We start from the raw sequence: 14,248 nt of genomic DNA, 5'->3' as shown, positions 1-14,248 counted from the left end.
TTTGCAACCGTTTCCACCTCACTTTCGAGAACCGAATAATAACTCACTACCGTCCACTACTCATAGATCTTGTATAATATCAGACGCTGTGGAATCGTCCCATTGTCGCGATTTACAGCTGTTCGCAGCGCCTTGTATATGGCAGCCGGTCCATTAGTCACACGGGACGTGCGCTCTGGCCTAGTCTCCGTGGAAACCATTGTCCATGGATATTCACTGGCCGTTAATATGATCTAGGAGAAACCGCTTCTATGAATGACAAAATCTATGTGAATAAGAATTCAAAAAGCCGTCAAGGTTAGCCCAGATCCGGATTTTTAAGTTGTATAAATATCGGCTGGGAAGTTCGGGGGAATATCAGACGCTTCTCAGCAGCTTCAGGCAAGAGTCGCAGCACAACCCTCATCTCCCCACCATGAAGGCCTTCGTAAGTCCACTACATTGACAGTCCGTGGAGGATTTTGAAACTTTTACCGATAAAATTCTAAAATGTTCATAACTATTTACTTACATTTTAACATTATTTTTTAATTTAAGATCTATTTGGTGGTAGTAGTAGTAGTAGTACTAGCAGTAATTTTATTTTCACATACATATTACAATGTATTAGCAATGTCAATAAATGACATAACAATCAAATTTACGAAATACCATTAAAATCATAGACACTATAAAGAGGTTTTGCCAGCAGAATATATTTAATAATAATAATAATAATAATAATAATAATAATAATAATAATAATAATAATAAATCAATTTATTCCGGTAGTGTTAAGGCCATCAGGCCTTCTCTTCCATGTCACTAGAAATATGTATAGATGCAGAAAAAAAAACAAATTAATAACGTTCATTCAATCAAAACAAGAACGTTTACAATGATAATAACACAAAACAAAAAAAAAAGATAATGCAAAAACGTTAAAAATTGTAAATTTGTATACTATTAAACAAAGTTTAAGATATATATTAATATTGTTAATCTAAATAACTGAAGGAAAAATGGCAATTAATAATGTAAACAAGAAATACAATAATAAATTATTATACAAAGGCTGTAATCGACACATCTAATAACTTGATAATAATAAATTTCTTCAGACAAAAAGTGTGTTTCCAAATTAATTTTGAATTTCGATAGCGTCTGGCAATCCCTGATGTCACTGGATAGAGAATTCCAAAGACGAGGTAATGATACTGTATAGGAGAATCAATATGAGGGATGTACCATTTTTTAATTTTGACTAAGAGGTCATATCGATACAGTTTGTTGGGAATAGTGCATTGGTGATATATTTGTTTTCATTCTGCTGCCATGTGCTGACCACCGGAGTCTATGGATTCAGGTTTTGTAGGGGAAATGGGTACAAACTCTGAATTTTCCTTTTGAAATAACTAAATTCTTAGTTATTTATGAACGAGAGAACTACTAAAATTAACAATCAAATTGGCAGGCCAGGGATTCTAACTTGGGATGTTGCGAATGCGAGTCTAGTGTTTCACCATTTAGCCATCTTGGTCGCTGCATTATTTCTGTTACAATTACCGGAAATACAGTATTTTAAGACAAAAATAATTGTATCACGTTTATTTTAAATAGGCTATATAAATTAGAAGGAAATGAATACATCGTATTAATTGAGAACAGGTAAGTTGTTCTGTCTACTTTTACTACTTATATTGCTATTAAATATGAAACTCGCAGTTTTAAGCCTAAGACAAAATGGTATATTTTAAGAGGAAATAAAAAGCGTTAGTATGCTTCTTTCAGAAGAGAAGTAAAACCGGAGATCTCGTGTCGAGATACATTAAAGTATCCTGGTTCAGGCAAAATTATCGACCAGCGTTTTCTCATCCTCCAAGTTCTCTTACAGACAATTCCGCGGGTCAACATCTTGACTGAGAGTGAAGGACATTTCGTGAAACCGCAGAAGCATATGATGGACAAAAGAGGAAACAAAGTAGAAAAATGTGATGTAATAGGTTTTCAAAGACTAGAACTTTCAAGGACCTATAAAGAAGATTACTATTTAAAATTATTTATAATTTCCCAACTGACAACAGATAGCTACTGTATAAGAAAATCAAAATACTATCAAAATGTTTTATCGTCAGAGGTGTACAGTAGTGGCAAAAAAAACCGGATCGACCCTTGTAGCCGATACAAAAGAATCCTGTGCTGTGTATTGTGTCAAACTGTGGTAATTTCAATATGGATAGTGGAGCTAGAGGTATGTACTGCTATTAATGTAAAATACGCAGTTATCTTTTGCCAAATAGAGATAGAAATGTAATATTGATGCCAGATGAAAATAAAACTCTCAAAGTTTTTTCGTCTGTAAGTTTGAGGCACTGAAGGAAACAAAAGACGGTAAGAATCGAACAAATGCAATAAGTTTCATTGTTACAATTAATTATACAAGATGGATGTGTTTTGTGACTAGCAAAATTTGAATCTGTGACTCTGAAATCAGCTGCAAGGGTCAGTCCGATTTTTTTGCCACTATTGTACGTAAAAATCAAGTCATTACGTGAAGCGATAGGCATGGATTCGAATCCAGTCCAGAGAATGAATTATTTTTAACCATCGTCAATTTCATGTTCCTTGCTGTCCTAAATTAAAGTCTGGTGTCATTCTAAGAAGCAACATTACGGAGATTTTGGAATGTGTCCTGGTGAAAAAAAAAAATATCAAGGCTTAAAAAAATCAAACTCTTGATTTATAGATAAAGATCTTTGAGGCTGCAAGTAACATAAAAAGTAGCACTTGAACTACTTTTCTTCAATATCTATGTTGTAAGTTTCTGTCTCCATAAGGATTTAATTCTCTACTTTCAAAACTCTGTGCAGGCTGGAAGTAATACAATAACTATCCATACGATTCCGACTTTTACTCTTATCATCGGAAAAATACTGATAAGGAATTATTTATCCCTTTGCAGTGTTTAAATAAAATTGGCGGTTTTGTTGCAAATTAAATAAAAATATTAATATGTATGGTTATTTTCTGCTATTAGGGAGTCTGCAACCCTACTACAGTGACTAAGGGACGGAATGTTGCTATTGAGACCTGAGTTAGTGTGTGTTTTTTTTTCATTTTTTTTTACATTCAAGACATTTAATATTAATGATGCTACTTCATTCCACCAGATTCCTGTTACATCACCAACTTCGTTAACATAGCGTATTCTAGATAGACCTGACATAAAGAGAATATCGTCGCTTCACAGCTTGTGTACTACACTTTTAATTTCTTTCAGTGAAGGCTGGTTCACAATAAACCGGGAACGGAAACGGCAACGAGAACGAGAACGGTTAATATTGTTAAAATAAATATATTTAAATGTGAGCATTCACAATTAACTATTGTGAACGTTCATATTTAAATACATTTATTTTAACATTATTTCCGTTTTCGTTCTCGTTACCGTTTCCGTTCCCTGTTTATTGTGAACCAGCCTTAACGCCCGTTACTTGCTTTCAACGTTTTCCAAATAAACTATATGTGAATTTAAATTCTAAGCTTAATTTATATTATTTATTAATATTAATGTTAATTTATATTGACATACAGTAAGGAAGTGATTTCAGTGTAAAAACTTCACAATGTCCTCATGCATGTAATTAATTGGGAGTATAATATTTTCTTCAACATTTGTGTACCAATGGCCGCAATAAATAATAATGTTTGACGAACAATGAAAGAGTAGGGTCTATTACTTTAAAATAATTAGTACCTACTACGTAAAATGAAATACTTGTTCGTTTTTTGTTGTTTCGAAATTACTGCAATATTTTTTTCTTCAAATACTGTATAAAAATCATGTTAATAAATTATGCTTTACAAACCACTACTTTGTGAAGTATAACTGAGTAAGCCTAAGGTTTCTTGTATTACAATTGTCAAATATAGACAATGGTAATAACTGTGTTTTTTTCCCCTTCTGCTAAGTGTGTTTATAATGTCCAAATGTCTATTTAATCCAACCCTAGAAGTGCACAATAGATTATTGTACACCCCTCCAGCTAAGAACGAGTAAGAGCAACGCTTGATTGATCCAGTCTGCACAGACCGGCGATCCGCGCACATAACTGCACATTTAGAGGCTGATTTCTGGCATGCCTCTCCTACATAAACATATGAAAATACAAAATAACAATTCCGTTTTTAATCTCTCTCTCTCTTTTTCTCCAGATCGTTGTTATCCTCGCCATCTTCGCCGTGGTTGCCGTTTCGGCGCAAGAAGCCGGCAAAGAGAACCTCCAGGGCTCCGAAGCCATCTACTTCGGCACCCCGTATGGGGCATACGGAACTTATGGAGCCTACCCTTACGCAGGCGTCGGCGGGTATCCCGCTGCGGCTCCTGCCTACCCGGGCTTGCCTGCTGCTGCTGCATACCCCGGCGCCTACCCCTACTACCGCTGAGGAAGAAGCGCTGACCAACTATATGACGACACAGCAAGTGAACGGGATGACGTAATGGAAATCGGTGCCAAATTCCCAACTACAAGTTAAGAATCATGTGAAAATCAACCGAAATTGGTTTGATTCTTCATTTCGTTGTGCCATTTATACTTCTAAATTGCTTACAATTATATGCTTTAAAAATATGTAGATATAATTTATTAATCGCAACCCAATCTCCTTTTCCTTCAATAACTTTCCTGAGTTTGTGTCCAATATCTGAACAAGAGGCTGTCTGCGGGAGAAACCTAGTTGAGGCTGGTGGATTGGGACAGATGCACCAAAATTTAAGAGGTGATTCTACATGTTTTTTTTTTTTATTCAATGCAGTGGCACTTGACTAGAGTCATTGGCCGTACAATGGCGATAAAAACTAAAGGGAAAGAAAACGAAATAAAGTGAACAATGTGCAAGTGAAACTATGAAGGAGTGGATGTCAGCACTGTTGCATTCTTTCTCTGGCCTCCCAGTACCTATCCACAAAGCTGACGGATGAAAGTGCTGGACAAGTCTTAATGTGGTTTGAGTCCATGGTGTCGGAACATCCACAGAGCAAATGTAACAAAACTTTTATTACAATTTTCCTTCGATGAAGCACCGTTAAGCAGGAAAAAAAAATAGTATTTGCTCAATGTTTGCAGCGCTCTATTGCGGTAATGGGCCGAGAGAAATGGCTGCTGTTATACAAACAGATAGGCAAAAATAATCTGAACAGTTAATGTATTGATTCTCTTTTTTTTTTTTTTTTTTGGCATACCAAATCGTTTAGCCATGAATTTAAATCGAGAAATAGCGAAAATCGTAAAATAAATCTTGCAACTCAGCGCATTGTCGCGCGTCACTGAGTACAGCAGAAGGGGAAAGGCAAGGTAAGGGAAGAGGAGGATTGCAGGCCGCGCTTGGTATAGTTACTGCCGTAGCCGTGATATTGTCAAATGCTTCATAGAAACATAACGATTTCCTCTGAAAACGAATGTTAGAGAAAAAATTACTCAAATTTTTCAAATCTGTCTTCATTATCTATCACCAGTTTCATTTTGATGCAGAGGTTACCTTCCACTCTGCATAAGGTTTAAAGTAAATAACTTGCAAGTCTATAAACGTTACCGTCAACGATGGTTTTACACAAATCCTGGAGGAAAATTATCTAACGAGGATAGGGATAATAGAAAATGTGTGCTAAGAATACATTGCGATCCAAGAAAAATAATAACACATATGTAGAGATAGTAGATTTTCGCAATCATGATAAATGCGAAATGTATCCAAATGTTGTCAAAATAAGTAATTTTATGTTCAATAGTACATTATGCAACGAGCCTATAATGGTAGTAATTAAGACGCGAGGATGTTTATGAAACGAGCGCAAGCGAGTTTCATAATTTTCATACGAACGCCTTAATTACCATTATAGGCAAGTTTCATACGACTTTTTATGCTCGACCATATTTCTAACTTGAAATTATTCATAAGTATTCATGTTATTGTTATGTGAGTGCAATAGCCTACCTCATAAAATGTGAGATGTGCGCAGACGCGAAAGTATTGATTTTTTCCGGGAAACGAATGTCGACGACCTTGATATAATAACCTTGAAATTGAATTCGACATTGAAAAACGAGATGACAAATTGAATTTATTTGAATATTATTTACAATTAACGCTAATTATTATAGTAACAGAACATAACCTTCTGCGACAGTATTGGATTTCCAGCCTCCGTGACGTTTCCCTAGTTGTCTTTCGATTGCATATCCGAGAATAATCGAAAACCTGAACTTTAATGAATAGGTGTACTTTAATGACATGCATTAAAGGACTGCTACCAGGTGTATAATTACTACATTTCGGCATGGTCGAGCATAAAAGCATATTAAGGATATTAGTTTAGTTTTTAATCTGAGATAAAATCCGAAATTGAATTTAAAAAAGCGAAATGTATGTGTTTGTGTGAATAAGAGCAAAATTACATTTTGTGAGATATTTTTATATTTTTTGTGAAAAAAACCAGTTTATCTAAAGGTCCCGTCACATACAGGTTCTTACATTTTTTTTCAGATAGTTTGGTCACACCTCCATTTTAACTTTTACGGCAGTGGTCAACATTTGACTCGCGAGTCAACCCTTTAGCACACAATCAGAGTGAAGGAATAATGCATGATCTTTCTCTCCTTAGCTATCATTTGTTCATACATATATTCTACATAGGTACGTGAACAATTTGTTTCTAAAATGAAATTTATAAAATCAAAAAGAATTTAGAGTGTGACAGACGAAATCTCGTAGCTCAATTAAAATTGGTTACATGAAGCTTGATTCTTAATTTTAATGAATCAGTTACACATCCATCATAACATTTAAATTGTGTATAAAATAACAGAAAAAATAAATCAAATCAAACAAAAATGAAAAAAAAAATTGGCCATATATTGACATAAACTTAACTGAACTTTTCCTTAGCTTGGGTTTGTTCAACTGTCCGCCTCTGCGCACGCAAAACTTGCAATAGTGAAGGTGTTCTGCGACTTCTCTTCCCCTTTGCTACGTTTTGCGGGTTGTATTTTATATGACGTCATTTTTGCCGACCACAGTTTTACGGTATGAATACCACAGGAATAGACAGTGATGGATGTGACACTACTTGGAAAATCAGCTCAGAGATTACCCACAGTATACAACACAAGCGTTTATAAACAGATGTTTACTATCAATCGAATCTTCTGACCAAATATAATCTACACCAATAATAAATCTGTAACCGAAATTTTTCTGGTAATTTTCGATTTTCCAAAAATAATTGGAGTTAACATGTATAATTAACAATCTTGAAACCGAAAATCACTTTTTTGAAATTTTTGTTTGTATGTCTGTCTGTCTGTCTGTTTGGATGTTTGTTACATTTTCACGCGATAATGGCTGAACCGATTTATATGAAAATTGGAATATAAATTAAGTTCGTTGTAACTTAGATTTTAGGCAATATGGCATTCAAAATACTTTATTTAAAAGGGGGGTTATAAGGAGGCTTGAATTAAATAAATCGAAATATCTCCCTTATTTTTTATTTTCGTGAAAAATATTACATAACGGACGTTTCTTTAAAAATGATTTCCGATAAGTTTTATTCTATGCAAAATTTTGATAGGACTGATATTTAATGAGATAAATGAGTTTTAAAATTAAAATAACAATGCCACCTAATGGGATGTAAATTGAAATAAAAACAAATGACTTCGTCTATAAGGGACCTTGGACAAAAACAAACGAAAGCCATTAAATATAGCCTATGTGTTTGTATGAAGTAATCTCTGAAGCTAATTAACCGATTTGTATAATTATTATTTCACCATTGGAAAATGTAATTTCTCTAGATGGACATAATGCTATAATGTTATTAGAGTAACTTCTGAGTGAATCGTTGACAGGTAAGATTAAAATAGCTTCTTATGCACAGAAAACTTGATAGGCTATTCTGTATATTCGTTTCCTGTATTTCTTAAATAATGTTTATGTACACATTCATTTTCATCTCAGAGAATTAACGAACAACGAGAGTGTATTGATTTAGTATGCAGTAATAGTGCGTTAGCTTAGCATTCTATTATTTTATAATCTAAATCTTAACTATGTTCAATTGAATCCTGTTAAAATACATAAAATGCATATGCAATAAATGCAATGCAACAAAAATTGGGTAATAAGCCAAGCAGATTATGTTGCGCTGTTGTAAAAGTTGTTCCTCTTGGGATTCAGGAGCCCCATAACAAATTAAAAACTTACTTATCGGAGTACATACGTTATCAACACACTTTTTATATAATATAATATAATATAATATAATATAATATAATATAATATAATATAATATAATATAATCTATACTATTAATAAATCTGTAACCGAAATTTTTCTGGTAATTTTCGCTTTTCCAAAAATAATTGGTGTTAACATAAATACAATTATTCATCCCGAGACCGAAAATCGTCTTTTTGAAATTTTTGTTTGTCAGTCTGTCTGGATGTTTGTTACCCTTTCACGCGATAATGTCTGAACGGATTTCGATGAAAATTGAAATATAAATTAAGTTAGGCTACATGGCATTCAAAATACTTTATTTAAAAGGAGGTTATAAGGGGGCCTGAATTAAATAAATCGAAATATCTCGCTTATTGTTGCTTTTTGTGAAAAATATTACATAACAAAGTTTCTTTAAAAATTATTTCCGATAAGTTCTATTCATGCAAAATTTTGATAGGACTGATATTTAAGGATATACAAGACTTTTAAAATAACAATATAATACATTTTCAACGTCGCCTCAGATTATAGCGTCGTTGTTCCTGCAATAACTCCTATTGCAAAATATAAAATTTTTCAGTAGGAAGAAAAAACACATTTATTCATTCCATGGCAGTGGTATATAGGAGATCGTGAATTCTTACATTTCCGAAGTGTTGCAATTTTTAATCATCCTGTAGTTAAATCATAAAATTTTTAATTTGTAAAATGTGAAATTAGAAAGATAGTAATCTCATAAGTGTTACTAAACGTTAACGAAAGATAAGTAGCATGGTCAAAGCATTCAATGAAAGAAATGTGTTAATACTGCAAATATGAGAAAGATAATAAATCTGCTGTAAGAACTGTAATACTTACAAAATTTATGCAATGCCCTATGTACGAAGTAAGTTTCAACCAGAACCTAGTTCCTAAGTACAACCCTCCTTAATATTACAGTACTTTCTCTTTCACTTCATATAAAGAGAAGGTATAAAATACATTTTCCCTAGATGTTTCTAGATACTTTTGTAATAGACATCCTGTAGCCCCAAATGTATAACGACGTATTTGTTGCCGCTATTTGCAATAGAACTCACGACCTTTCAAGCAGACTAAAGGGTCTCCCACGCTAAGGCATCTAATAACGATATAACTATGTCCTTGTCAAAACGAAACGTTTTCGAAATAATTACATAGATACGACTGTATACGCTACAGATTTACAAGAGTTAACAAACGGTTGATGGTGAATTCCTAATGACAGCAAGACCCTGACCTTCTACTCTAGAAGCATCCGTGATACTACTGTACCACACAAGAGACGCATCAGAGAAGCAGTGGCATAAGATCCAGAAGAAAAAGCCGAAGTGTTCATGTCTCTAAATGAGAATATACATAGTTTATTAAGATAGTTCATGCAGAATGTAAGGGGTATAAGTGTCATTATTTTAACTGATGATTATTCATGTCATAAGGAAGAATTTTTTTCTAATTGCAAAATTTAACTAATTATTAAAGTTTACAATAATAGACTTTTGCAACGTTGTTGGATAGGGAGGAGGGGGTTTATAAGTACACAGTACAGTTCAAGCGGGTACAGCCATACCGGTACAGATGCTCTGTTCTAATGCAGGAGTGGACCATGTCAATACTGTTGTTTACATAAAACGAGCAGCAAATACAAACTTCCAAAATTCATTAATAGAACATTATGGTCAATTTAGATTTTATGTAGGTAACACTATTGCTCCATTTTTATTGTATGTCTAAAAAATAAACAATAATGATTTTCTGCACAAAATCACACGAACAATGCAAAATTTTAATTTCTCCCGCTTCCGTAAAGCAGTATAATTTTTAAACAAATTTCTGGTTGTGTGATTTTCGAAACGGGGTAAGAGAGTTCTAGTTTCTAAAAATCGTTGAGAAACTGCTATAAAAGTTCGCCGATTAGGTAACCTTTCAGGAAACGTTGACGGTACATCCTTCTTGTCTCGCTTGAATTACAACGACTTTCTCCACAAATTAATAACTTATGATATTCCTAAACTGTAAATGACATTGTAAGTTGTTTACTGAATACCCTGTACTGAACTGTCATCCGCTTGGCAGTAGACCTTTGGACAGGGAGCTTGAACTCAGCTGACATGTACGCACGTCTGTGCAGAATACTGCCTGTTGAACACGTTGCCACGTCTCTCACGCCAGAATATTAACAAATTTAAGCATGCATTTTTATGTAATTTCACGAAAACGTAATAGAACACACAAATATTTATTTAAACTAATATTAACTCTTTGCTAGATATACCTAGGCCTACTGATGTAATTGTTTTCGTAATTTTACTGACGATATAAGCAGTATAACGCAAATAAAATAAGAAAAGAAATTTTTTTTTTCTGGGAAAACCATGAAGTTTTGACCGTATGCTGTATGGACATTTTTTGATCCTGTAGACCAGAGATGTCAGACAGGGACTAAACGGAGCGGAGCGCTCCACTAGACTGGTTGCGTGCTCCGGTGTTTCCACAGACATAAGCAAGTTCAAGCTCCGATCTAGCTCCACAACTGGTATTGGAGCTTACAACTCTGACACTACTGCTGTAGACCATCCCCAACGACTGTGAAAAAGACGGCACTTATACCCCTTACACCCTGTATATTTTCTTATTTATACTCTTCTTCCCTCTTTCGGTAGTCATAGGTACTAATCGTGCTTACCCTCCTTCAGTAAAGAATGTAGTTCGGTCAATCACAGTTAATATGGACTGTATTTGGCAGAGTTGATTATAACAAGTGTTTTCCTAACAAACAAATATTTAATTTTTAATACAGTCGTTTAAATATTACGAGGTTCACCAACCGCCGTTAGGGTTAAATTACTCTTGCATAGGCGCCGACTTATTTGAAATATTGGGGGGGGGGGGGCAGGATTCTACACAAACTTTAATTTCTGTTTCTAAAAATTTTCCTAATGCTTACATACAGGGTCCGGCAGAATGATCTCCCCGACTAGAAATATAAATAAGAAGAGCAACATAGATCCTATTCAAAATTTTATTTTACCATCTTCCAGAAGAATGTTTGCCATTTTGGCATCACTTTGTTTTAAAGATAATATCGTCACAGTCTAGTATATACAGTCACGAAGCTCAATACGTAGTAAATATGCATCCATAGATAGTTACTAACCACTAGGATCGCTACTATCGCCTCATTACAGACAATGCGAAATAGTATCGGCACAGTCTATTGTTCCTAGCACCCTCACAACTCAAGCTTCGTGACTGTATATACTGGACTGCAATATCATTCAAATGCTTGTCCTCACGAGTTATACATTCCTCAAACAGTGACTGTGCATCCTTCTTCCTCAAAAAAGCTTGGATCTATTATTTCAAATAAGTGCAACAGCACATCAAACAGTAACACGCTCGCTGTAGAGAGGTCGCTGATACATTTCTCGACGATTTTCTGTGGACCAATATGCAATGCTTTGTTTGTTGACGCAGCACGACAAATGAAAATAAGCTTAGTCATTACTGAGCACAACAGTATCGCCTGGAACATTTTCCAATATGGTCTGCATCTTGGCGGTTAAGTCAGTCATGTTACCGAAGTTCCTGAATCACCATATGTAACTTTGTAGGGATGGAACTTGAAGTCTAGATGTAAAATTTGTCTGACACTACGATCAGATATTCCCAAAACCAGAGCATGTTTTATGGCTGAACGTCGTGGAGATGTGATAACAACATGCGTCACTGCTGCGAACGTTGCGACATCTACCGGACGACTTCTGTTTGGAAGTTGAACCTTTTATGTGACATTTCTCACTCATATCAGTAGGGTTCTCTTATCAGGAATTCTTTCGTGTCGACTTACTCTAAAATGGGTACGAAATTGTCACCATTTTTTTTTAAATGCTCAACAACAAAATGCACGATGTTCGCCTGTCCACGCCATGATGGTAACTGAAATGGCATGGCTGCTTCTCAAAGATACAAGGGCGTCCCAAAAGTAAGGTTATAAGGCATATTTTTTTTTAATATTCAAGTTTTATTTGGTACATAAAACATTGCACATTGTGCTCTATGTTTAACACTTTCTTTTTCGACATAGTTTACAAGGCGCTTAAGGGGAGAGGATAGTAATTTTTAAAACTTTTTTCTTATTTGGTGTAAAATATTAATTTTTTGTATGTAGAGAGCTCATGGCTATAGCAACTCAACAAAATATAAATATTTTGAATAAATTATTTGGGAGGCAGATTTGAAAAAAAAATGTACCCAATGCAGGATTTTACTAAACTCGATATATCTAAGCCATTTTTAAAGATAAATTCAAACACTATGTTACAATTTATCTGTAAAAGCACGCTTCACAAACTGTTTGTAACAGAAATTTGATATTAGTTCCTACATTTGTAAAATAAACAATTAAAATTTAATAACATTTTTTTATTTTCTTTCTTGCAAACAGAGATACTTATTTTTAAAATGAAATCAATTAGGGAAATTCCGTTACAGAGAAAAGTTTCCTAGTAGTCTAGAGAATGTGCATTCTAAATTTCATTCATATATCTTTAATAGTTCAAAAATTATATTGATTTTTGTCTGGCTATGTAGCGAAAAAAGTAAAGTTCCAGAAACAGCAATCAAAGGGGGTGTGATTTAATAATCCAGAGCGCAGGAACTTTAAAAATGGCGTCTCAACATCCAATAAGGACACATACCCACACAATGTTATACAATGTATTCCACACACATCACAGAGTATTTTAAAGAAAAATTTGGTTTTGAAAAAAAAAATGAAGTTCCGGAAACAACAAACAAAAGGGCGGTGTGATTTAAAAATCCAGAGCGCAGGAAGTTTAAAAATGGCGTCTCAACAACTGATAAGGGCACAAATACCCACAAAATATTATACAATGTATTCTACACATATCACAGAGTATTTTAAGGAAAAAAATTGTTTTTGAAAATTTACTCATTTTTCACCAAAAAATACCATCCTCTTCCCTTAAGGCATTTGTCTAACCCTTGGACGAGCTTGTCGCTGCCACTCTCGTAAAATGTGTTGTCCTTTGTGTTCAGCCAGTGTTTCACCGCTGTTTTGACGTTTTTGTCACTTTTGAATCTGTGCCTCTGTGCCCTCCAAGATGTTCTTTCAAGGGCGGGAAGAGATAATCATTTGGTGCGAGAACAGGGCTGTATGGTGGATATTCTAAAGTCTCCCACCGAAAATATCGCAACAGTTCTTGAGTGGCATTGGCAGTGGGTGGCTGAGCATTATCGTAGACGAGTAGCACACTCTTTGAGAGCAGTCCAGAACGTTTTACGTCTAATGGCAGCTCGTAAACATTCCAATGTTGCACCGTATACACCTGCATTTATTGTTGCTCCCTTCTCCAAGAAATCGACCAGCAACACATCCTTCTGATCCCAGAAGACAGTAACCATCACTTTGCCAGTCGACTTTACGACCTTGAATTTCTTGGTTCGTGGGGAACCTGGATGCTTCCACTCCGTGCTCAAAGCCAACAATGTCAATAAACCATACCATACCAACTGCTGTACTCGTATATTAAAGTGAAAATACTTGAAGCTATTTTCTTAAGCGCAAAATATGATTACATTTTAGAACATTTAATTCAAACAAAGTCGTTGTAATTTCATTTTATTTCACTTATTGTATTCCATAAATCTTACATTAGCATTGAAGCTTCAAGATGTGGAACAAGTCAAAATTTTACAATATTACATTAATGCGTGTAGGACACGCACAAACATATTTTTAAAAACTTGGAGTGAATTTTTTATGATCTCAAGTAAAGAAAGAAGTGCCATCGATAATAAAAGAGCAACTAGTGACTTTTAAAATGGTGACGCAATAGTGTAGGCAGACTGGTTGTTTGCACTCGTTTTGTTCTACCCCAAGGCGCTGAGGCAGAAGGTCAAGGTCTACATTGTCATCCCTCTGCCGCCATTAACCACTTTTTAA

The sequence above is a fragment of the Periplaneta americana genome, chromosome 5 (assembly GCF_040183065.1).
Source record: "Periplaneta americana isolate PAMFEO1 chromosome 5, P.americana_PAMFEO1_priV1, whole genome shotgun sequence".
Taxonomy (NCBI): Eukaryota; Metazoa; Arthropoda; class Insecta; order Blattodea; family Blattidae; genus Periplaneta; species Periplaneta americana.
This window is presented reverse-complemented; position numbering follows the sequence as displayed.